At 38.6% G+C, this 26,852-nt stretch overlaps 1 non-coding gene and 1 pseudogene across 1 annotated transcript; one reads left to right on the top strand and one right to left on the bottom strand.

Moving 5' to 3' along the window:
- The first annotated feature begins 13,184 nt into the window (after window positions 1–13,184).
- Window positions 13,185–16,114, top strand: LOC112715336 (pentatricopeptide repeat-containing protein At3g25210, mitochondrial-like; annotated as a pseudogene).
- Window positions 16,115–23,668: 7,554 nt separating this feature from the next.
- On the bottom strand, window positions 23,669–23,776 carry LOC112718482 (small nucleolar RNA R71). The gene has a single exon (XR_003160821.1). It is a non-coding gene; the product is annotated as a small nucleolar RNA R71 (small nucleolar RNA).
- Between the last annotated feature and the right edge of the window lie 3,076 nt (window positions 23,777–26,852).

Below are 26,852 nucleotides of genomic sequence, written 5' to 3' on the forward strand. Positions count from 1 at the left end.
TAACGCTCCGCCCTCAGGAGTTTGAAGCTCGTCACAGTCATTCAATCATTGAATCCTACTCAGAATACCACAGACAAGGTTAGACCTTCCGGATTCTCTTGAATGCCGCCATCAGTTCTAGCCTATACCACGAAGACTCTGATCTCACGGAATGGCTGGCTCAGTTGTCAGGCGAGCGCTCGGTTGTCAGGCGATCAACCATGCATCGTGTATCAGGAATCCAAGAGATATCCACCCAATCTAAGGTAGAACGGAGGTGGTTGTCAGGCACACGTTCATAGGTGAGAATGATGATGAGTGTCACGGATCATCACATTCATCAAGTTGAAGAACAAGTGATATCTTAGAACAAGAACAACCGGAATTGAATAGAAGAACAATAGTAATTGCATTAATACTCGAGGTACAGCAGAGCTCCACACCTTAATCTATGGTGTGTAGAAACTCCACCGTTGAAAATACATAAGAACAAGGTCTAGGCATGGCCGAATGGCCAGCCTCCCAATGATCTAAGATAGCATCAGAACAAAGATAACTACCCCGATATATCAATACAATAGTAAAAGGTCCTACTTATAGAGAACTAGTAGCCTAGGGTTTACAGAGATGAGTAAATGACATAAAAATCCACTTCCGGGCCCACTTGGTGTGTGCTTGGGCTGAGCATTGAAGCATTTTCGTGTAGAGACTCTTCTTGGAGTTAAACGCCAGCTTTTATGCCAGTTTGGGCGTTTAACTCCCATCCTTGTGCCAGTTCCGGCGTTTAACGCTGGGAATTCTGAGGGTGACTTTGAACGCCGGTTTGGGCCATCAAATCTTGGGCAAAGTATGAACTATCATATATTTCTGGAAAGCCCAGGATGTCTACTTTCCAACGCCGTTGAGAGCGCGCCAATTGGGCTTCTGTAACTCCAGAAAATCCACTTCGAGTGCAGGGAGGTCAGAATCCAACAGCATCTGCAGTCCTTTTTAGTCTCTGAATCAGATTTTTGCTCAGGTCCCTCAATTTCAGCCAGAAAATGCCTGAAATCACAGAAAAACACACAAACTCATAGTAAAGTCCAGAAAAGTGAATTTTAACTAAAAACTAATGAAAATATACTAAAAACTAACTAGATCATACTAAAAACATACTAAAAACAATGCCAAAAAGCGTACAAATTATCCGCTCATCAGAAGACCTCCTGGGAAGTCCTCTGAACAAAAAGGAGTTCCAAACTGAGGAACCTAAGGAATCTGAGGCTCACCTAGAGACTATAGAGATTCCATTGAACCTCCTTTTACCATTCATGAGCTCTGAGAACTATTCTTCCTCTAAAAAGGATGAAGATGTAATTGAAGAGCAAGTTGCTCAATATCTAGGAGCCATCATAAAGCTAAATGCCAAGTTGTTTTGTAATGAGACTTGGGAAGATGCACCTCCCTTGCTCAGTAGTGAACTAGATACATGGGTTCAGCAAACTTTACCTCAAAAGAAACAAGATCCTGGTAAATTCTTAATGCCCTGTACCATAGGCACCATGACCTTTGAGAAGGCTCTGTGTGTCCTGGGGTCAAGCATAAATCTTATACCACTCTTTGTAATGGAGAAACTAGGGATCTTTGAGGTACATGCTGCCATATTCTCATTTGAGATGGCAGACAAGTCAATAAGACAAGCTTATGGAATGGTAGAGGACGTGTTAGTGAAGGTTAAAGGTCTTTACATCCCTGTTGATTTCATAATCTTAGACACTAGGAAGGAGGAGGATAAATGCATCATCCTTGGAAGACCCTTCCTAGCCACAGCAAAAGTTGTGATTGATGTTGACAGAGGAGAGCTAGTCCTTCAATTGAATAGGGACTACCTTGTGTTTAAAGCTCAAGGATCCTCCTCTGCAACTATGGAGAGGAAGCATGAAAATCTTCTCTCAATACAGAGTCAAACAAAGCCCCCACAATCAAACTCTAAGTTTGGTGTTGGGAGGCCACAACCAAACTCTAAGTTTGGTGTTGAACCCCCACATTCAAACTCTAAGTTTGGTGTTGGGAGGCCTTCAACATACTCTGAACATCTGTGAGGCTCTATGAGAACTCACTGTCAAGCTATTGACATTAAAGAAGCACTTATTGGGAGGCAACCCAATTTTTATTTATCTATATTTCTATTGTTCTTTTATGTTTTATTAGGTTCATGATCATGTGGAGTCACAAAACAATTGCTAAAATTAAAAACAGAATAAAAAATAGCAGAAGAAACAGCACACCCTGGAGGAAGAGCCTATTGGCGTTTAAACGCCAGTAAGGAGCATCTGGCTGGTGTTTAACGCCAGAACAGAGCATGAATCTGGCGTTGAACGCCAGAAACAAGCAGCAATCTTGCATTTAAAAGCCAGGATTGCACCTTGAGGAAAGTTGGCGTTTAACGCTGGCAACAAGCATCAGGCTGGCGTTAAACGCCAGAAACATGCTATATTTGGGCGTTTAACGCCAGAAACAAGCTTCAACATGGTGTTAAACGCCAGGATTGCATGCAGAGGGCGTTTTACACGCCTAATTGGTGCAGGGATGATAAATCCTTGACACCTCAGGATCTGTGGACCCCACAGGATCCCCACCTACCTTCAAATTCAAAATCTCTTTCCCACCCAAACCTACCTTATTCTTTCTTCAATCACCTTAATCTCTCTCCCTCTCCTCCATATATTCTTCTTCTTCTTCCATTCTTTCATCTTTTGCTCGAGGGCGAGAAACATTCTAAGTTTGGTGTGGTAAAAGCATAACTTTTTGTTTTTCCATAACCTTTTATGGCACCTAAGGCCGGAGAAACCTCTAGAAAGAGGAAAGGGAAGACAAAAGCTTCCACCTCCGAGTCATGGGAGATGGAGAGATTCATCTCAAGGGTCCATAGCTCAGTAGTAGAGCATTTGACTGCACATCAAGAGAGCCCACTCATGGACCTCAACAAGAACATGAGGAATTCCCTCATCAAGAAATTTCTGAGATACCTCAAGGGATACATTTTCCTCCACACAATTATTGGGAGCAACTAAGGATAGAAGCACCAAAATGCCTAGGGATTAAGCAACAAAGGCAAGGAAGAGACATAGATGAGCTCAAGGACACCATTGGTCCTTCAAGAAAAAGGCGCCACCCTCACTAAGGTGGACTCATTCCTTAACTTCCTTGTTCTTATCTCTCTATTTTTTGGTTTTTGAGCTTCATGTTTGTCTATGTTTGTGCCTTTACTACATGATCATTAGTATTTAGTAACTATGTCTCAAGGCTATGAATAATTCCATGAATCATTCACCTTTCTTAAATGAAAAAATGTTTTTAATACAAAATAACAAGAAGTACAAGAATTTCGAATTCATCCTTGAAATTAGTTTAATTATATTGATGTGGTGACAATACTTTTTGTTTTCTGAATGAATGCTTGAACAGTGCATATTTTTTATCTTGTTGTTTATGAATGTTAAAATTGTTGGCTCTTGAAAGAATGATGAAAAAGAGAAATGTTATTGATGATCTGAAAAATCATAAAATTGATTCTTGAAGCAAGAAAAAGCAGAAGAACAAAGCTTGCGAAAAAAAAGAGAGAGAAAGAAAAAGAAAAAAAGCAAGCAGAAAAAGCCAATAGCTCTTTAAACCAACAGGCAAGAGCAAAAAGCCAATAGCCCTTAAAACCAAAAGGCAAGGGTAAAAAGGATCCAAGGCTTTGAGCATCAATGGATAGGAGGGCCCAAGGAAATAAAATCCAGGCCTAAGCGGCTAAATCAAGTTGTCCCTAACCATGTGCTTGTGGCATGCAGGTCCAAGTGAAAATGCTTGAGACTGAGTGGTTAAAGTCGTGATCCAAAGCAAAAGAGTGTGCTTAAGAGCTCTGGACACCTCTAACTAGGGACTTTAGCAAAGCTGAGTCACAATCTGAAAAGGTTCACCCAGTCATGTGTCTGTGGCATTTATGTATCCGGTGGTAATACTGGAAAACAAAGTGCTTAGGGCCACGACCAAGACTCATAAAAGTAGCTGTGTTCAAGAATAAACATATTTAACTAGGAGAATTAATAACACTATCTAAATTCTGAGTTCCTGTAGATGCCAATCATTCTAAACTTCAAAGGATAAAGTGAGATGCCAAAACTGTTCAGAAGCAAAAAGCTACAAGTCCTGCTCATCTAGTTAGAACTAATATTCATTGATGTTTTGAGATTTATAGTATATTCTCTTCTTTTTATCCTATTTGATTTTCAGTTGCTTGAGGACAAGCAACAATTTAAGTTTGGTGTTGTGATGAGCGGATAATTTATACGCTTTTTGGCATTGTTTTTAGATAGTTTTTAGTAGGATCTAGCTACTTTTAGGGATGTTTTTATTAGTTTTTATGCAAAATTCATATTTCTGGACTTTACTATGAGTTTGTGTGTTTTTCTGTGATTTCAGGTATTTTCTGGCTGAAATTGAGGGACCTGAGCAAAAATCTGATTCAGGCTGACAAAGGACTGCTAATGCTGTTGGATTCTGACCTCCCTGTACTCGAAATGGATTTTCTGAAGCTACAAAACTTTAAATGGCGCGCTCTCAATGGATTTGGAAAGTACACATCCAGGGCTTTCCAGAAATATATAATGCTCCATACTTTGTTCGAGCTTAGATGACGCAAACTGGTGTTCAATGCCTGTTCCATGTTGCATTCTAGAGTAAAACGCTAGAAACACGTCACAAACCAGAGTTAAACGCCAAAAACACGTTACAACTTGGCGTTTAACTCCAAGAGAAGCCTCTGCATGTGTAAAGCTCAAACTCAGCCCAAGCATACCCAAAAGTGGGCCCCAAAAGTGGATTTCTACAGTTAGACTTATTTCTGTAAACCCTAGTAGCTAGTTTAGTATAAATAGAACTTTTTACTATTGTACTAGGTTAGTTTTTGACCGGGTCCTTTTCCTTATTGTTGAAATTCATATCATATTTTGGGGGCTGGCCATTCGGCCATGCCTGGACCACCATCACTTATGTATTTTCAATGGTGGAGTTTCTACACACCATATATTTAGGGTGTGGAGCTCTGCTGTACCTCGAGTTTTAATGCAATTACTACTATTTTCTATTCAATTTAGCTTATTCTTATTCTAAGATATTTGTTGCACTTCAACATGATGAATGTGATGATCCGTGACACTCATCATCATTCTCACCTATGAACGCGTGACTGACAACCACTTCTGTTCTACCTTAGAACGAGCGAGTATCTCTTGGATTCCTTAATCAGAATCTTCGTGGTATAAGCTAGAATTATTGGCTGCCATTCTTGAGAATCTGGAAAGTCTAAACCTTGTCTGTGGTATTCCGAGTAGGATTCAGAGATTGAATGACTGTGACGAGCTTCAAACTCGCGATTGTTGGGCGTAGTGACAGATGCAAAAGAATCAATGGATTCTATTCTGACATGATCGAGAACCGACAGATGATTAGCCGTGCTGTGACAAGAGCATTTGGACCATTTTCACTAAGAGGATGGGAAGTAGCCATTGACAACGGTGATGCCCTACATACAGCTTGCCATGGAAAGGAGTAAGAAGGATTGGATGAAAGCAGTAGGAAAGCAGAGATTCAGAAAGAACACAACATCCCCATACACTTATCTGAAATTCCTACCAATGATTTACATAAGTATCTCTATCTTATTCTATGTTTAATTTATTATTAATTTCGAAACCTTTATAATCATTTGAATCTGCCTAATTGAGATTTACAAGATGACCATAGCTTGCTTCATATCAACAATCTCCATGGGATCGACCCTTACTCACGTAAGGTTTATTACTTGGACGACCCAGTGCACTTGTTGGTTAGTTGTGCGAAGTTGTGACAAAGTGTGATTCACGTTTGAGAGCGCTACCAAGTTTTTGGCGCCATTGTTGATGATCACAATTTCGTGCACCAAGTTTTTGGCGCCGTTGCCGGGGATTGTCTGAGTTTGGACAATTGACGGTTCATCTTGTTGCTCAGATTAGGTAATTTTCTTTTCAAAAATCTTTAAATTTTTTTCATTTATTTTCGTTTTTCCTAAAAGAAATTGTTGAAAAATCCAAAAAAAATTTCATAAAATCATAAAAATCAAAAATATTTTTGTGTTTCTTGTTTGAGTATAGTGTCAATTTTTAAGTTTGGTGTCAATTGCATGTTTTAAAAACTTTTGCATTTTCCGAAAATTCATGCATATGTTCTTCATGATCTTCATGTTGTTCTTGACAAATCTTCTTGTTTGATCTTTAAATTTTCTTGTTTTGTGTCTTTTGTTGTTTTTCATATGCATTTTTGCATTCATAGTGTCTAAGCATTTAAAATTCCTAAGTTTGGTGTCTTGCATGTTTTTCTTTTCTTGAAAATTTTCAAAAATAAATCTTAATGTTCATCTTGATCTTCAAAGTGTTTTTGGTGTTCATCTTGACATTCATAGTGTTCTTGCATGCATCATGTGTTTTGATTCATAATTTTCATGTTATGAGTCATTTTTGTGTTTTTCTCTCTCATCATTAAAAATTCAAATAAAGATATCTTTTCCTTATTTTGCTCATAATTTTCGAAAATTTGAGTTGACTTGGTCAAAAATTTTTAAAACTTAGCTATTTCTTATAAGTCAAGTCAAATTTTCACTTTTAAAAATCTTATCTTTTCAAAATCTTTTTCAAAAATCAAATCTTTTTCATTTTCTATTATTTTCGAAAATTTTTAAAAATTTATTTTCAAAATCTTTTTCTTATCTTTATTTCAAAATTTTGAAAACTTTACTAACAATTAATGTATTCAAAAATTTGAAGTTTGTTACTTTCTTGTTAAGAAAGGTTAAATCTTTGAATTCTAGAGTCATATCTTTTAGTTTCTTGTTAGTCAAGTAATCAATTTTAATTTTAAAAAATCAAATATTTTCCAAAATATCTTTTTCAATAATATCTTTTCAAAAGATCTTTTTTAAATCATATCTTTTTCAAAATTGATTTCAAAAATCTTTTCTAACTTCTTATCTTTTCAAAATTGATTTTTAAATCTTTTTCAACTAACTAATTGACTTTTTGTTTGTTTCTTATCTTTTTCAAAACCACTTAACTACTTTTCTCACTCTAATTTTCGAAAATTACCTCCCTCTTTTTCAAAATTCTTTTTTTAACTAATTGTTTCAAATTTTAATTTTAATTTTATTCCTTTTCTTAATTTTCGAATTTTAACTTTAATATTTTTCTTTTATTTTAGTTAATTTTCGAAAATTCTTATCTTTCATCTCTTTCTATTTATTTATTCATTTACTAACACTCTTCTCTTCATCTTAAAATTCGAACCCTCTCTTCCTCTCTGAGTTCGAATTTTCCTCTTTTCCTTCTTCCATTTTTTTCTTCTTCTACTAACATAAAGGAATCTCTCTACTATGGTAAAGAGGATTCCTATTATTATTTTCTGTTCCCTTCTTTTTCATATGAGCAGGAGCAAGGACAAGAATATTCTTGTTGAAGCAGATCCTGAACCTGAAAGGACTCTGAAGAAGAAACTAAGAGAAGCTAAATTACAGCAATCCAGAGTCAACCTTACAGAAATTTTCGAAAAGGAAGAGGAGATGGCGGCCAAAAATAATAATGCAAGGAGGATGCTTGGTGATTATACTACACCTACTTCCAAATTTGATGGAAGAAGCATCTCAATCCCTGCCATTGGAGCAAATAATTTTGAGCTGAAACCTCAACTAGTTGCTCTAATGCAACAGAACTGCAAGTTTCATGAACTTTCATCAGAAGATTCCTATCAGTTTTTAACTGAGTTCTTGCAGATCTATGAGACTGTTAAGACTAATGGAGTAGATCCTGAAGTCTACAGGCTCATGCTTTTCCCTTTTGCTGTAAGAGACAGAGCTAGAACATGGTTGGACTCACAACCTAAAGATAGCCTGGACTCTTGGGATAAGCTGGTCACGACCTTCTTGGCTAAGTTCTTTCCTCCTCAAAAGCTGAGCAAGCTTAAAGTGGATGTTCAAACCTTCAAACAAAAAGATGGTGAATTCCTCTATGAAACTTGGAAAAGATACAAGCAGATGACCAAAAGGTGTCCTTCTGACATGCTTTCAGAGTGGACCATTTTAAATATATTCTATTATGGTCTATCTGAGTTCTCTAAGATGTCACTGGACCATTCTGCAGGTGGATCTATTCACCTAAAGATGACATCGGGACATAGAAGTCAGGAGAAGGAAAGTTAGCTGCAAACTGAAAAGGACCATACAGGGTAACCGAAGTCCTAGGAAAAGGTTATTATAAGGTGTCTGACCTCCAAGGGCGGGAGCTCTCGAGGTCCTGGCATGCCTGTAACCTGAGAAGGTATTATAGTTAGAAAGCCTTGAACCAATGTGCACTCTTTTTTCCCAATAATGAAAGTTTTTTAATGAGGTACCAGGACAAGGCTCGGGGGCACTCAAGCCTTTAGTAACCGTCTCTGTAAAGGAACGGTACACTTTAATAAAACTTATTTATATTTATTTCTCTCTACAAGTTTCCTATCTCAAACGCATTAATTTATGCTCGACAAGCCGCAAAAATTCATTTCCCGACCTAAGAGTGGTTGGCAAGACGAAGCGATGAGGTCCAAATTAATGTAAGAAGTTACACAAACGACTCGTAGAAAGCGACCTCCACCAGGTCGGACAAAAAACAGTTGTAAAAGTAAATTGATGAAGGTCCGATTCCACAAAGTTGGACCCAAGGATAAAAGGAAACTAAGACGTGTACACAACCCTCCTCCAAGCAAAAACCACACCCGAGAAATTACCGACTACGTAAAGTCGGACCCAAGGAAGGGACTCCAGCAAATCTTGAAAAACATCACAAGCGCACTACCTCGAAAGTCGTTAGAATGACTAAAGGTAAAAAATGTTAAAAAAGATTTGCAAAATAAGTACCAAGCACCACGTAGAAGCTGTCAGAAAAAGCACTCGAAAAACAGTTGCAAACTAGTCCCAAACATTACTCAGAAAGTTATTAAAAAACAACCAAAATAAGGTCAAGTATTCAAGAAAGACTACAAGGCTATTACAAAGTAAAGTGTCAATAAAAGACCCACAGGTCGGGTCATCACAAGAACAAATTTAACCAACAATCATAGGGGGTCAAGGTTCTCTCCAGAAACAAGATAGGCACGAACGCTCCTCTCCAAGGAAGAAGGCACCAGGGAAACCAAGAAAGAGAAATCCTTGAAAACAAAGCACAGTCGAACGGAAGCAAAAAGAAAATGGAAGAAAGATGCGTCGCAGAAAGGGAAAGAAGAAAAGAAAGAGGAAGAGGTGCCAAGACTTTTTATAAACACCGAAAAGAATGAAACGGCGAAGGAGTAAAGGCCTAATTAATAATCCTTAAAAGCGCTCGCAAGAATCAAGGAAACTATTAGGCCAAACTAAGATTCGAATTTAAAGTAGAGCAACGTTTCAAATTTCAAAGAACCAATGAAAAGTCACCTGCCCGAGCTACCTCAAGAAAAACATCCGACCAAAATGAAGTCGCTAATGCTTGAGCACGACCTATAAAAGGATTGAAGCTTAAGCAGGGGCACTGTTCATACCTTGGCCCAAGTTTTAAGCCAGGACCCAGGGTGGTAAAAGGACTGACTTTAGGAAAGACCCTCCAGTCGGTAGCCGACCTCTTCTAAGAGGTTGAACGCCAAATAAAGAGTATACAGGCTCAAAGCATCCAACGTGGCAAGGTCACAGCTTCTAAGCCGCGACCAAAAGGATAAAATGCCGAAAGATATAAGATAAGATAAGATTATCGCCCTCAGGATAATCGCCACACTCTACTATAAATACACTGGAGCCCTCAGGTATAAGTCACCTTCTACTTTACTAAAAATCTACTTAAATCTCTTGCTAACTTAACCATCGGAGTCTCTTGCAGGTACCACCCCAACCTCCTCATGAGGAACTCGGAATAGGCGGCACCTCGGCACTAACAAGTCGGACGCTACCACTTGAAGGGATCCATACCTCACGTTCAGATCTGACCCAACGTTTCAGGTAACCCTAAAATTAAAAACCAAAATGAATATATACATATATAGTTCTCTTATAAATTCCATAAATATTTATCATAACACCTGATGTTAATTAATGGCTAAGAAAATGAGGGGTTGAATCTTGGCCTCCCTTTTTTGTTGCTTTGTGACTTTGCTTTCTTAAGATAGATATAGGAGAGATTTTGAGTTTTGTCTCCTGATTTGAGATGAGCCAGAGCACAATAACTTGTTGGAATGAATATAGTGAGATGCGGTTAAGTTAAGCAATTAGGAGACATTTTGATTTTGTCTCCTAATACATAGAACCAGAAACAGAGAAGATGGTAGAGAGTGACACATAGATATATCCTGATTTGGTTTTTTAGTGCAATGTAACTTACATCCAGTCTCCATCATAACAATGATGGAATTTCACTATCTTTTTAACAGTTTACATACACCTGTTCTCCCTAGGATCTTCCCCAATCGTATCTGGGAAAAGTCCAGATTCTAACCCAAATTGAACTTTACTAGGACTCACCCTAGCTTCCAATAGTAAAGTGCTAACCCAACTTATAAGGGAATCCTCTCAAGATCATGACACAAAACATAAAAACTTACAAAGAATTTTTGAGATAACTATGGCTTTTTCTCCAAGTCTAGCTCACTGTCTTTTTTCACTCATTGGCTCTTTTTTTTTACAAACCTCACCATGTTTGCCTTTTTTTTTCAATAAAACTCAGATAGACTACACTGAGAAAAAGAAATACAAAATAGAAACCATGAAGGAGAAGAACAAGAACAGCTCAGGGAGCTATGGAAACTGAAATAGGTGTTCTTTCTCTCTTGCTCAATCCTTGGCTGTTCAACCTTATTATAGAGGAGTGAAGCTTCCAAGATTTGAACCAAATTCAACACTTGGGTTGTCTTCTTTTCGAACATCAGAATTGGCAGCGGTGTGGTCAGAGGTGAGAGAGAGCAGAAGCAGTGATATGCAACCTTATCTTTCTCTCTCAACCTTTTTCTTCAAGAATCTTGAATTTGAGGCGTTGAGTTTTGCTTTGACCCCAAGTTTGTTTCTTGACCGTGGATTCCCAACAGAGCACCATTGACTTCACATTTTTCATAATTTCCAAAATGGTTCTTGTACAGAGTTGATTTCTTCATGGTTTCTTGGTGATTCACAAATGGAGAAATTATCTTTTGGGATACTCTTATTCGGATAGGATTTACCCCTTTGTTGTATCCCTTCTTCCTTTTCTTCTTGCTTGAAATCGGAAACAACTTTTTTGTTCTTCTTCTTGTTCTAGTTTCTGATCTTTCCACTTTCTTCTTTCTTAGTTCAGGATTTGATGTGAGAAGAGTGGAAGAGAGAGAAGAGAGAGTTTGTATTCGGTGGAAGTAAAAGAAGATTTAATTGGAATTCAATTTGCTTGCTCGCTTTGTGATTAGGATGAAGAGAGATAGGTTTCAGTGTGGTCACTGAATTGGGCTTGGATTGGGCCAACTTCTCTTTGTTTCTTTCACTTTGTTCAGCCGTCCAACCTTCTTGGATCAAGGTTGGAGTGAGTGTAGTGGTACAGCTCAATTGGTATAGGGTCAGAGTGTGTGTATGTATGTGGGCTTTGATCATTTATTTTTTGGGCCTGTTTTATTTTCTACACACTAAATCAAACCAATCACACAAACAATTGATAGTTAACCCAATAATGTTTAGTCATCATCTTTATCACAGTTTAGTTTACTAAATTCAACAACACTAAATAAAATAATAAAACATAAACTAAAATCAAAATAATTATTCAAATTAACAATTGCACAAAAATACAGCAACTCACAATTAATTATAACAATTTCAAAAAATAATTTTAATTTTTTCGATTTCACTAAAAATCTTATAAAAAGTTCGACAGAGTCTCTTATAAAATTTGGATTTCTCCACTCTTCAAGGGTTCCATCCAAACCAAATATCCATCAACCCTTCTCAACCAGTTAGTTTTTCAATCATTATTAAGGTTACATACAAATAGCTCAATTAATATTAATACAGTCAAGCATTTTTCAAACAATTTCAGCAGCAATAATCAGCAAACAACTCAATAATCCAATATTTTTCATCAATCTCAGAGTCTAATATAACCTATTCTAACCACCTAAGTCCACTAAAATAGAAAATTAAACTAACTAAACTCTACTAACTAATTAATTAACTTGATATAACAGAACTTGGAATAAATAGAGTTCAAACAAAAAACTTCGAATGCAGAACGAGAAAAAACGGAAAAGAGAGGTGGAGGTGCAGTGGCGGTAGAAGTAGAAGCAGGGGCGTTGCAGCAGCGGCGACAGCGTTAGAGGCAACGACAGCAGTGGAAGAGGTTGACGGAGAAGAGAGATGAGAAGGTTAGATAGCGGAGAGAGAGTGACATGGTGAGAGATTAGAGAGAGAGAGAGAGAGACGAAGGTGAGAAGTTAGAAAGAGAGTGAATTCGAAATGAGGGAGTTTGCAGCTCCAATTTAGGACACGGTTACTATCACTATCAGATTTAGTGGTGGATATTTTCGACAGTAACACAGCCGGATCACTGAAATACAGCGTTACATTAAAGCATGCCTAATGTCGGATTCTTCCGATAGTAATTCCGACACTCTAGTTGGCGTCTATTTGTTGTGATTTTTCGCCAAAAATTACCGGCAATTCTACTGTCAGAAGCGACTATCTGCCCGTAATTATTTAACATGACGAATAATCGAATTCGTCGCTAAATCCGACTATAATCATCATTGCTAAATCTGATAGTTCTCAATGTTTTTCTTGTAAGAAATATAAGTAATACTAAGTGAAATTTTTTTATTAGTTATTTTTAAAAATTAATAATTAATTATTGTTACTACGAAGATGTATATTTTTTATTAGTCACCAATAAAAATATATTTTTTATTAATATAAATTTAATACTTTTTAATGGATTATTTTATATTTTTATTTATGTAAGATTGGATTAACCAATGTTACCTGTGATTTATGGGTTGAATCAAGTGACTCAGTAATTTTAATTTAACCTTTCGGTTCTAATATCTGTGCATCTTCGTCGTCTTCTTCCATTATCACCGTGAAACACCACTGCCGAACCACCCCCTCCTTTTTCTTTTTCTTCTTTTTCTTTTTCTTTTTCTTTTTCTTTTTCTTTTTCTTTCTCTTCTTCCATCGCACCACCCTTCCCTGAACACACCCCAGCCTCCAACCACCATCACGCCACCGTGAATCACCACCGAAACTAGACCACCACCTTCCTCCTCTCATCGGCTATCATCATCATCACGAAAGCGCCGTCCAGACCCGACACCGGCGACCTCACCACAGCCACCCTTCTTCTTTTTCTTCCCCTAACCGAACCACCACTCCCGGTGCCATCAAAGCTGCCGGCACTACCTCTAGCAACGGCTGTCTCCACCACCGCCGCGGCCTCCACTAGCAGCGGCTGTCACTGCCACTGCAACTCCACCTCACCCCTGCTTCCCCTGTTTCTGCATTTTCCTTTCCCTGTTCTTAAAACAGGTTTCAGTTCAACCTCCCTTTTACATCTCTTCTCTGTTTTAGTTAATTTAAGATTAGTTATATGTTCATTGCTAGCTGGTAATTGAATTGGTTATGATTATTTGCTGCTGTTAGTTGAATTTAGATTAGAACTAGGATTTTCTGATTAGAACTAGTGTTAGTTTATACATAGTTAAACATGCTGTTATGCTTCTTGAGTTTGAATTTTAATTGGGTTGGATTGTTTGATTGATATGCTGCTGAACCACTTTAATATATTGCTGATTTTGTGTCACTGATGCTGAATTTTTTTGAATTGATGTTGAAAGAATGCTTGTGGTGTTATTTTGTGTTGTTTGCGCCTTTGCATGCCAAGTGTTCGATAAAAGGCCTCTATGACTATTTTGGATTTTAAATTGCATGTTATAGCTACCATGTGATTTAGAATGTTTGATTCTTTGGCATGATTCATTGTTGAGATGAATATTTGTGATAAAAGGAGTGTATAAAGTGCTAAAAATTTTTCATTGCTTGAGTTTTGAGTATATATATTGTGTGAATGCCATGATTGGTTTATCTTTGAATTGAATTTCAATCACTACATATCACTTTAAACCTCTTCTTTTGCACAATCCATCGCAATTAAATTAATTCTTGGTATGCCTAAGTGTTCATTGAGCTTCTTATTGCTTGTTGCCTCTTTGTAACTTGCAAATTATTTTGAAGTATCTTAGGCACACTAATTAAGATGAATGTTGCCTTTCACAATGTTACATGTTACTTATTTCATCCTCTCTTAGTGTCTTGTATTTTTTGCGAGATCTATCTTCTGATTCACTTCTTGCCTGCTGAAGTTTATATTATTTGAAGCGTCCCTGTCGTTGCCATCATCTCCAATTGTGCCCGAGGGTTCTTCTCATTGTCATGCTCCTCCTCGGCTTCCGGTGGCACCGTCTCCTTATTCTGGGTTGCTGCAAGCTCCACGTCGGACCTTTCCTGCTGCATCCTCAGCAGCGGCGCTGCTGAAACCGTTGCACTCTCCATTTGCGCCGCTGCGAGCTATGGAGTCCTCGTGGTCTTGGCCACTGTCTTCCCCATTTGCCATCAGCCTTCTCCCCTCCCTGTGCAATTTGTGATGCGCCTTCGTTCCACCAAAACACTAACTGCTCTCCCTTTTGGATGCTTCTCTGCCAGCAATTACGCGAAGATCCATAGGTAAATTCCAGCTCCATGATTTTTCCAAGTTGTTTAGAAATGCTTGTTTGGCTATTTGATGAGTATCCAAGTGAAACCGCAATTGGGTATCCATCCTGCTAGTTCTTCAACACTATTCCACGTTTGCAACCAAAAGCAAACGATGCTGAGTATCATCAAATCACGCCCCCTTAACCCCATGTCTCGCTTCATCTCTCTCCTCACAACCGCCACCACTACACCACCGTCGTTCTCCACCTCACCATCCAAAACCCCACTCCAGAACCAATTCGAGACATGGATAAACCATCTCAAACCGGGCTTCACCCCTTTCGACGTCCACTGGGCCCTTCAGGCCCAATTAGACCCAGACCTCTCCCTCGACGTCTTCCGCTGGACCGCCCAACAGCGCAACTACACCCACACTCACCTCACCTACCTCACCGTCATCAAACAACTCATCGCCAGCCGCCGCTACCGCCAAGCTGAAACTCTAATCCACGAGGTCATCGCCGGTGCCTGCGAGCCCTCCGTCGAGCTCTACAATGCTGTCATCCGGTTCTGCTGCGGCCGCAAGTTCCTCTTCAGCCTCGCCTTTGACGTCTATAAGAAGATGCTCAAGTCAGAGGATTCCAAACCCACTCTCGAAACATATTCCCTTTTGTTCAATTCACTTCTTAGAAGGTTCAATAAGCTCAATGTTTGTTACGTTTACTTGCATTCTGTGAGGTCCATGACTAAGCAAATGAAGGCCAATAGTGTTATTCCTGATACTTTTGTCCTCAACATGATAATTAAAGCTTATTCCAAGTGTTTGGAGCTGGATGAAGCCATTAAGGTTTTTCGCGAAATGGGCTTGTATGGCTGTGAGCCGAATGCTTATAGTTATGGATATATTGCAAAAGGTTTGTGTGAGAAGGGTAGGGTGAATCAGGGATTTAAGTTCTTGCAGGAGATGAGGGGTAAGAGTTTTGTGCCAAGTGCGAGTACTTATGTTGTAAACTTGTAATCATTTGCAGTCTTTCCATGAATCGGAGGTTTGAGGATGCCATCGAGGTTCTGTTTGATATGTTGGAGAACTCTAAGTCTCCTGATCACTTGACTTATAAGACTGTCCTGGAGGGATTGTGTCGCGAGGGGAGAGCCGACGAGGCTTTTGATCTGCTTGATGAGTGCAGGAAGAGGGATGTTAACATGAATGAAAAGATGTATAAGGCTTTGTTGAGAGAATTGCACTATATTTGCAGGGAGGGGGAGTAGATTCTGTGCTTGCTGTTCCTTTAGTCTCGATAAGCATAAGTTGTCGAATTCAGTTGTTATAGGGAGTGGTAGAACTTGGCGTGGTATCAAGAAAGAATGAATTTATTTTTGAGTGAATATTATTCCTGTAGATTTTATGATATTGTTTACTGATGTTAAAATAGTATTAGTTAAAAGAGTATACACACAACAAAATTATATCGTAAATATATTCTAAGAAGCAGAATAATCAAAATTTTCATAAACAGCAACAAAAATTAACTATCACTATATTTTTACATTTTTATTCGTATTTAATTTAGATTATACATGTGAATCTAGAATCATTTCGTACTCCTATATAAGTGGCTTGGTTGATTTTAGCTAGTGTCCATCTGTAGCGCGTCGTTGTCATAAAATTATGTATCAATAAAATCAAAATTAGCTTAATATATTTTGTTACAAATTTTTTTTTGTAATAATGCTTAATTATCACTTATCTTTTAATTTATCTAGTTATTATATATAGACATCGGTATGTCATCACCTTTCAAAATTCGTTATATCATATAATTAAAACCCAAATCTTTTTTATTTATCTTTTATTTAATTTATTGAGAGATTATGCTTGTAGTGTTTAATTAAATCTACTGAAAATTAGTTTTATCTAATCTATTTATATTTGTTGGAGATATAATCATTTTTGTTGTTTCTTTCTACCAGCTTAAATTTTTAGAAAAAATGATATCATCATATGATATCAGAGGTTTATATTCGAAAGATCTAGAATTTGATTTTTGGCGAATCCCAAAAGCAGAAAAAAATAACATAAAACATATAAATAAATAAAGGCAAAGAATTCGATTTTTGGTAAATAAAAAAAATAAAATAAATAAAAAAGAGAAAAATGTCTATGCAACAAATCAAACAAACTCAAAAGAGATTCTTGTTTGAGGAGGAGTGTTAGAGATATAAGCATTCACATTATCTCTTTCTATCAGTTTAAGCTTTTAGAAATTGTATCATGACAATATTATTTTGAAATAGCATTATCTAATCTACACTAATAACTTTATCCTAAAATATCTGTTGAGTTTGAAGAACTAACAACATATTATTGATGATGACTAAACATTATAATTAAGTTAAAAATTTAATTATGTGTGTGATTTGTTAATTATGCAAGAAATTAAACTAATCAAACTGGCCCAATAACAAGCAAACAAAGCCCAACATTAGTTCAGATCCATAAGCTCTAAGAAAATTAGTGGTTGAATACAAACCACACTCTCAGGCCCACATACACCTGTAAGTGGTTGAATTTAATTCATACTACTTTCATAAGCCCAATTGGTGATCCAAACCCATTCACTTGAATTGGTGGCTAACTAAGCAATGGAACTCAAATTGTATCAGAATCAAACCACACACCACCGAACCAAATTCTCTTTTCTCTCCCTTATATTTTTTACATCACCCACGTGAAATAACAGAAGTAAAGCAAGAAAAAAAGAGAAGTTCTGATTAGGACTAAATCAAAGTACAAAAAGTGGATTACCAATTTCAATCAAAGAAGAAGGAAGTAAAAAAAGTTAGGGCTAAAGGCAAAGATCACATTCGAAGAACAATACGGTAGCATACACTCTGACAGAAGGACAATCCAACAACAGACCTCCATTTTTCAATGGAAAAAATCAGAACTACGGGAAAGAAAGAATGATGATCTTTGTGCAGCATGTGAATTACAACCTGTGAAAGATAATCATGAATGGTCCTCAAATTCTAACCAAAACAAGCACTGAAGGAGTTGTGACCCCTAAAGAAGAAGCGGAATAGAATGATGACGACAAAAAAGGTGAAACTCAATGTCAAGGCTGTCAACATGCTAAACTACGCCATTAGCTTCGAGAAATACTGGAGGTATCTAGATGTAAAACAGCAAAGAAAATCTGGGATAAGCTCCAAGTTACACATGAGGTCACCAAGCAAGTAAAAGAAACAAGGATTGACATGCCAAGTAAGGAATATGAAATGTTTACTATGAAGGGGAGATTCTCTATCATCATAGCTTAGATGCTATGGGGATTACTCGTTTCGAATAAGTGCTGGTGAAAAAAGTATTGAAAAGCCTAATCAAAAAATGGAAAACCAAGGCTACTATTATCTCTGAAGGCAGTAATCTGAGCCAAATGACCTATAATGATCTGAGAGGAAAGTTACTAGCTTACGAAACCACTCACATGAAAAATAACAAAAAAAAGGAGTGGCTCTAAAGTCTTGTGTTGAATCAGTGGAAGATGATTCCAGTGACTATTTATCAGATGATGAGATTGTATTTTTTGTTAAAAAACTTAGAAGGTTGATGAGACAAAAAGAGAAGCAGAGGAGGCAGCTCAAAGGAACCAAAGAAAGACATCAGCAGAGTCATTTGTCATAACTGCAAAAAAGTTGAATATTTCAAATATGATTGTTGATGAGCGGATATTTTATACGCTTTTGGCATCATGTTCATATTGTTTTAGTTATGTTTTATTTAAGTTTTATTATATTTTCATAGCTTTTAGTGCTAAATTTATATTTTTGGATTCTACTTTGAGTTGTTGTGTTTTATGAGGATTTCAGGTAATTTCTGGCTGAAATTGAGGAGCTTTGGCAAAGTCTAGTTCAGAGGCAAGGAAAGCGTAGCAGATGCTGTCAGATTCTGACCTCTATGCACTCAAACAAGCATTTTTGGAGTTACAGAGGTCCAAATGATGCGTTCTCAATGGCGTTGGAAAGTTAAATTTCAGAGATTTTCAGCAATAGAATAGTCTATACTTGTTTTTGAAGAAGCCCGCCCATATTGGGCGTTGAACGCCAATGAGCTATCCCCTTGCTGGCGTTCAACGCCCCAAGGAGACAAGCCAGTGTTGAACGTCCAAGAACCACCCCCTTTGGGGCGTTCAATGCCCACCAAGAACCAAGGCAGCATGGATCAACTCTCTAATGGGAGTTCAACGCCCATTCCTCAAGTTGGATGTCAGACTCAGCCCAAGTACTCAACCAAAGTGGGCCCAAGGATAGATTTTCGCACCTCTAGTCTAGTCTATCAAACTTTTTGTACTTCTTAGCTATTAGGTTATTATATGTAGAACAAAGATTACCACTGTGAGGGATCTTTGCTCATTCGTACATTTCACCATTGTTTTCTATAAAGCATGAGTTACTAAACCTCCCAAGTTAGGGTTAGGAGCTCTGCTGATTCTCATGGATTAATAATATTACTGTTTCTATTTCAATACACGTGTGATTCCATTCTTTTGTGTATTTTCGTTCTTCATCTCATGAATTGAGGATTACTCGTGACAATCATCCTTGTTCTACATGGGTTCCGTATGAGTCCTGGCCCAGATAGCATTGAATCACAGCTAGAGAGTGCATTGCAGATTCCAAGAGTGTGCCTGAGCAACTTTGGATATGTGAAATCTCGTTGACCGTGGGTTACTGAGATCTCTGTGGCGTTAAGGCTAGAGCCTGAGAAGCAATGTTCCCTAATCCGAAAGATCTGACCTTGTTTGTGGTGTTTTGAGTAGGATCACGAAGGGGAGTGAACTGCTTAGTGCTTCACTTTTAGCTATAGTGGAAAGCCAGGAGTTAACTTGATGAGGATGCTACATGAGTTGCTCGGATATGGTGGACTGCTATGGTTTAGAAGAGACTAACTTGATGAGGATGCTACATGAGTTAGTCAATTACAGCTGCCATTGAATGAATCATTCGTTATTGAAGTAGACCGTTGATGAGCAGATAATTTGTACGCTTTTTGGCATTGTTTTTAGTATGTTTTTAGTATGATCTAGTTAGTTTTTAGTATATTTTTTATTAGTTTTTAGTTAAAATTCACTTTTCTGGACTTTACTATGAGTTTGTGTGTTTTTCTGTGATTTCAGGTATTTTCTGGCTGAAATTGAGGGACCTGAGCAAAAATCTGATTCAGAGACCAAAAAGGACTGCAGATGCTGTTGGATTCTGACCTCCCTGCACTCGAAGTGGATTTTCTGGAGCTACAGAAGCCCAATTGGCGCGCTCTCAATGGCGTTGGAAAGTAGACATCCTGGGCTTTCCAGCAATATATGATAGTCCATACTTTTCCCAAGATTTGATGGCCCAAACCGGCGTTCAAAGTCACCCTCAGAATTTCCAGCGTTAAACGCCGGAACTGGCACCAAAATGGGAGTTAAACGCCCAAACTGGCACAAAAGCTGGCGTTTAACTCCAAGAAGAGTCTCTACACGAAAATGCTTCAATGCTCAGCCCAAGCACACACCAAGTGGGCCCGGAAGTGGATTTTTATGTCATTTACTCATCTCTGTACACCCTAGGCTACTAGTTTTCTATAAGTAGGACCTTTTACTATTGTATTAGGGAGATCTTTCAATCTTTGGATCATTTTGGGAGCTTTTGATCATGTTTTTATGATTGAACCCTCTTTGGGAGGCTGGCCATTTGGCCATGCCTAGACCTTGTTCTTATGTATTTTCAACGGTGGAGTTTCTACACGCCATAGATTTAGGTGTGGAGCTCTGCTGTACCTCGAGTATTAATGCAATTACTATTGTTCTTCTATTCAATTCCGCTTGTTCTTGTTCTAAGATATCACTTGCTCTTCAACTTGATGAATGTGATGATCCGTGACACTCATCATCATTCTCACCTATGAACGTGTGACTGACAACCACCTCCGTTCTACCTTAGATTGGGTGAATATCTCTTGGATTCCTGATACACGATGCATGGTTGATCGCCTGACAACCGAGTGCTCGCCTGACAACCGAGCCAGCCATTTCATGAGATCAGAGTCTTCATGGTATAGGCTAGAACTGATGGCGGCATTCAAGAGAATCCGGAAGGTCTAACCTTGTCTGTGGTATTCTGAGTAGGATTCAATGATTGAATGACTGTGACGTGCTTCAAACTCCTGAGGGCGGGGCGTTAGTGACAGACGCAAAAGAATCACTGGATTCTATTCCGGCCTGATTGAGAACCGACAGATGGATAGCCGTGCTGTGACAGGGTGCGTTGAACATTTCCACTGAGAGGATGGGAGGTAGCCACTGACAACGGTGAAACCCTTGCATAAGCTTGCCATGGAAAGGAGTAAGAAGGATTGGATGAAGACAGTAGGAAAGCAGAGAGACGGAAGGGACAAGCATCTTCATGCGCTTATCTGAAATTCCTACCAATGAATTACATAAGTATCTCTATCTTTATCTTTATGTTTTATTCGTATATCACCCATATCCATTTGAGTTTGCCTGACTGAGATTTACAAGGTGATCATAGCTTGCTTCATACCAACAATCTCTGTGGGATCGACCCTTACTCACGTAAGGTTTATTACTTGGACGACCCAGTACACTTGCTGGTTAGTTGTGCGAAGTTGTGTTTATGCCATGGTATTGAACACTAAGTTTTTGGATTCATTACCGGGGATTATTTGAGTTGTGAAAAGTATTGATCACAATTTCGCGCACCAAGTTTTTGGCGCCGTTGCCGGGGATTGTTGAGTTTGGACAACTGAAGGTTCATCTTGTTGCTTAGATTAGGTATTTTTCTTCAGAATTCTTGAAGATGAATTCTAGTGTTTCATGATGATTTGTTGAAGTCTGGCTGGCTGTGAAGCCATGTCTAATTTCATTGGACCGAGGTTTCAACTTATCATCACAAGAGCTTGTTGATTTCTATCAATCTTGCTATTGGAGCAGTGATCTGCTAAGGCTTGGCTGGCCATTGGCCATGTCTAGTGTTTTGGACCGAAGCTTTCTTTGAAGGCTTGGCTGGCTGTGAAGCCATGTCTAATTCCTGGACCGGAGTCTTAGACTAAACATTGCATAATTCCTGGAATTCTCATTAAGAATTTTGATACCTTTATTTTCTTTTTCCACTTAATTTTCGAAAAAAAGCACAAAAAAAAATTACAAAATCATAAAAACCAAAAATATTGTATGTTTCTTGTTTGAGTCTAGTGTCTCATTTTAAGTTTGGTGTCAATTGCATGCATTCATTCATGTGTCTTAAGGATCTTCAAGTAATTCTTGATGATTTCATACTCTGATCTTTGAATTCTCTTGACTTGAGTGTTTATATGTCTCATATGCATTCTCATTTTGTTAGTAGTATACACACTGCTAAGTTTGGTGTCTTGCATGCATTGTTATTTAGTTGCATTTTGATTATAAAAAATCCAAAAATATTTTTAATTTGTGTCTTTTCAAGTCAATAATACAGAGAATTGAAGATTCAGAACATACTGCAGAGGAATTGCACAGAAAAAGCTGGGCGTTCAAAACGCCCAGTGAAGAAGGACAGACTGGCGTTTAAACGCCAGCCAGGGTGCCTGGTTGGGCGTTTAACGCCCAAAAGGGTAGAGTTTTGGGCGTTAAACGCCAGAATGTGCACCATTCTGGGCGTTTAACGCCAGGATGGCACAAGAGGGAAGATTTGTTTTCAATGCAAATTTTTTTTCAAGTTTTCAAAATTTTTCAAAATCAAATCTTTTTCAAATCAAATCTTTTCAATCAAATCTTTTTCAAATTCAATTTCTTTCCATTTTCAAAAATACTTGCTATCAATTGATGATTTGATTCAACATTTCAAGTATGTTGCCTTTTCTGTTGAGAAAGGTTTAATGTTTGAATCATATCTTTTCTTGATAGCCAAGTCATTAATTTTCAAAATCAAATCTTTTTAAAATGTTTTTTTTTTCAAATCATATCTTCTCAATCACATCTTTTTAAAACTAATCATATCTTCTTAACCACATCTTTTTCAAAATAGCTTTCAATCAAATCTTTTTTGATTTCTAATTTCAAAATCTTTTTCAAAAATCACTTCACTTCTTTCTCAATCATGGTTTTCGAAAATCAATTAGTGTTTTTCAAAATGTTTTCAAAACCTTTTACTTAATTTTCGAAAATTGCTTCCCCTCTTCTCACATCTTTCTATTTATGGACTAACACTATTCCTTAATGCAAAATTCGAACTCCATCTTCTTTGATAAGTTCAAATTTTCTACTTCTGCCTTCTATTTTTCTTTTCCTCTGACACCTCAAGGAATCTCTATACTGTGACATAGAGGATTCCACATTTCCTTGTTTTCTTCTCTTTCATATGAGCAGGAGCAAGGACAAAAGCATTCTTGTTGAGGCTGATCCCGAACCTGAAAGGACCTTGAAGCGAAAGCTAAGAGAAGCTAAGGCACAATTCTCTGTAGAGGACCTAACAGAAATCTTCAAAGAAGAAGAACACATGGCAGCCGAAAACAACAACAATGCCAACAATGCAAGGAAGGTGCTGGGTGACTTTACTGCACCTACTCCCGATTTCTATGGGAGAAGCATCTCTATCCCTGCCATTGGAGCAAACAACTTTGAGCTTAAGCCTCAATTAGTTTCTCTAATGCAACAGAATTGCAAGTTCCATGGACTTCCATTGGAAGATCCTCATCAGTTTTTAGCTGAATTCTTGCAAATCTGTGACACTATCAAGACTAATGGGGTTGACCCTGAGGTCTACAGACTTATGCTATTCCCTTTTGCTGTAAGAGACAGAGCTAGGACATGGTTGGACTCACAACCTAAAGAAAGCCTGAACTCTTGGGAAAAGCTAGTCAATGCCTTCTTGGCAAAGTTCTTTCCACCTCAAAAATTGAGTAAGCTTAGAGTGGAAGTCCAAACCTTCAGACAGAAGGAAGGAGAATCCCTCTATGAAGCTTGGGAAAGATACAAACAATTAATCAGAAAGTGCCCCACTGATATGCTTTCTGAATGGAGAATCATAGGAATTTTCTATGATGGTCTCTCTGAACTATCCAAGATGTCTTTGGATAGCTCTGCTGGAGGATCTCTTCATCTGAAGAAGACGCCTACAGAAGCTCAAGAACTAATTGAAATGGTTGCAAATAACCAATTCATGTACACTTCTGAAAGGAATCCTGTGAACAATGGGACTAGTCAGAAGAAAGGAGTTCTTGAGATTGACACTCTGAATGCCATATTGGCTCAGAACAAAATATTGACTCAACAAGTCAATATGATTTCTCAAAGTTTGTCTGGAATGCAAAATGCACCAGGTAGTACTAAGGAAGCTTCATCTGAAGAAGAAGCTTATGATCCTGAGAACCCTTCAATGGAAGAGGTGAATTACATAGGAGAACCCTCTGGAAACACCTATAATCCTTCATGGAGAAATCATCCAAATCTCTCATGAAAGGATCAACAGAGACCTCAACAAGGTTTCAACAATAGTAATGGTGGAAGAAACAGGTTTAGCAATGGCAAGCCTTTTCCATCATCTTCTCAGCAACAGACAGAGAGTTCTAAGCAGAACACCTCTGACTTAGCAACCATGGTCTCTGATCTACTCAAAACCACTCAAAATTTCATGACTGAAACAAGGTCCTCCATTAGAAATTTGGAGGCACAAGTGGGTCAGCTGAGCAAGAAAATTACTGAACTCCCTCCTAGTACTCTCCCAAGCAATACAGAAGAAAATCCAAAAGGAGAGTGCAAAGCCATCATCATGGCCGAATTTGGAGAGGAAGGAGGGGCAGTGAACGCCACTGAGGAAGACCTCAATGGACGTCCACTGGCCTCCAATGAGTTCTCCAATGAGGAACCATGGGAATCTGAGGCTCAAAATGAGACCATAGAGATTCCATTGGACTTACTTCTGCCATTCATGAGCTCTGATGAGTATTCTTCCTCTGAAGAGGATGAGTATGTCACTGAAGAGCAAGTTGCTAAATACCTTGGAGTAATCATGAAGCTAAATGACAAGTTATTTGGAAATGAGACTTGGGAAGATGAACCCCCTTTGCTCACCAAAGAACTGGATGACTTGTCTAGGCAGAAACTGCCTCAAAAGAGACAAGATCCTGGGAAGTTTTCAATACCTTGTACCATTGGCACCATGACCTTCAAAAAGGCCTTGTGTGACCTAGGATCAAGTGTAAACCTCATGCCTCTCTCTGTAATGGAGAAGTTAGGGATCTCTGAGGTGCAAGCTGCAAAAATCTCACTAGAGATGGCAGACAACTCACGAAAACAAGCTTATGGACTTGTAGAGGATGTTCTGGTAAAAGTTGAAGACCATTACATCCCTGCTGACTTCATAGTCCTAGAGACTGGGAAGTGCATGGATGAAACCATCATCCTTGGCAGACCCTTCCTAGCCACAGCAAAGGCTGTGATTGATGTTGATAGAGGAGAATTGATCATTCAAGTGAATGAAGAATCCTTTGTGTTTAAGGCTCAAGGATATCCATCTGTCACCATGGAGAGGAAGCATGAAGAGCTTCTCTCAAAACAGAGTCAAACAGAGCCCCCACAGTCAAACTCTAAGTTTGGTGTTGGGAGGCCACAACCAACTTCTAAGTTTGGTGTTGAACCCCCACATTCAAACTCTAAGTTTGGTGTTGGGAGGTTCCAACATTGCTCTGAGTATTTGTGAGGCTTCATGAGAGCCCTCTGTCAAGCTACTAACATTAAAGAAGCGCTTGTTGGGAGGCAACCCAATGTTATTTTTTATCTATTTTCCTTTGTTATTTTATGTTTTCTGTAGGTTGATGATCATGAGAAGTCACAAAAACAATTGAAAAAGCAAAAACAGAATGAAAAACAGAAAGAAAAACAGCACACCCTGGAGGAGAACATACTGGCGTTTAAACGCCAGTAAGGCTAGCTGTTGGGCGTTTAACGCCCAGTCTGGCACCATTCTGGGCGTTTAACGCCAGAAAGGGGCACCAGACTGGCGTTAAACGCCAGAAAAGGGCAAGCTCTTGGCGTTAAACGCCAGAAATGGGCACCAGCCCGGCGTTTAACGCCAGAATTGGCTCAAAACGCATTTTTGCTTGCCACTTGGTGCAGGGATGACTTTTCCTTGACACCTCAGGATCTGTGGACCCCACAGGATCCCCACCTACCCTACCACTCTCTCTCTCTCTTCTTCACCCATTCACCAATCACCTCAACACCTCTTCCCCAAAAACCCTTCACCTATCAAATCCCATCTTTCTCTTCACCACTCACATCCATCCTTCATAAAACCCCACCTACCTCACCATTCAAATTCAAACCACTTTCCCACCCAAACCCACCCTCACTTGACTGAACCCTACCCTTCCCCCACTCCTATATAAACCCTCCTTCACTCCTTCATTTTCACACAACCTAAACACCACTTCTCCCCCTTTTTGGCCGAACACAAAGCCATTCCTTTCTTCCTCATTTCTTCTTCTTCTACTCTCTTCTTTCTTCTTTTGCTCGAGGACGAGCAAATCTTTTAAGTTTGGTGTGGTAAAAGCATTGCTTTTTGTTTTTCCATAACCACTTATGGCATCCAAGACCGGAGAAACCTCTAGAAAGAGGAAAGGGAAGGTAAAAGCTTCCACCTCCGAGTCATGGGAGATGGAGAGATTCATCTCAAGGGTGCATCAAGACCACTTCTATGAAGTTGTGGCCTTGAAGAAGGTGATCCCCGAGGTCCCTTTTTCACTCAAAAAGAGTGAATATCCGGAGATCCGACATGAGATCCGAAGAAGAGGTTGGGAAGTTCTTACCAACCCCATTCAACAAGTCGGAATCTTAATGGTTCAAGAGTTCTATGCCAATGCATGGATCACCAAGAACCATGATCAAAGTATGAACCCGGATCCTAAGAATTGGCTTACTATGGTTCGGGGGAAATACTTGGTTTTTAGTCCGGACAATGTAAGGTTGGCATTCAACTTGCCCATGATGCAAGGAGATGAACATCCTTACACTAGAAGGGTCAACTTTGATCAAAGGTTGGACCAAGTCCTCACAGACATTTGTGAAGAGGGCGCCCAATGGAAGAG

The sequence above is a fragment of the Arachis hypogaea genome, chromosome 10, assembly GCF_003086295.3.
Source record: "Arachis hypogaea cultivar Tifrunner chromosome 10, arahy.Tifrunner.gnm2.J5K5, whole genome shotgun sequence".
Lineage (NCBI taxonomy): Eukaryota > Viridiplantae > Streptophyta > Magnoliopsida > Fabales > Fabaceae > Arachis > Arachis hypogaea.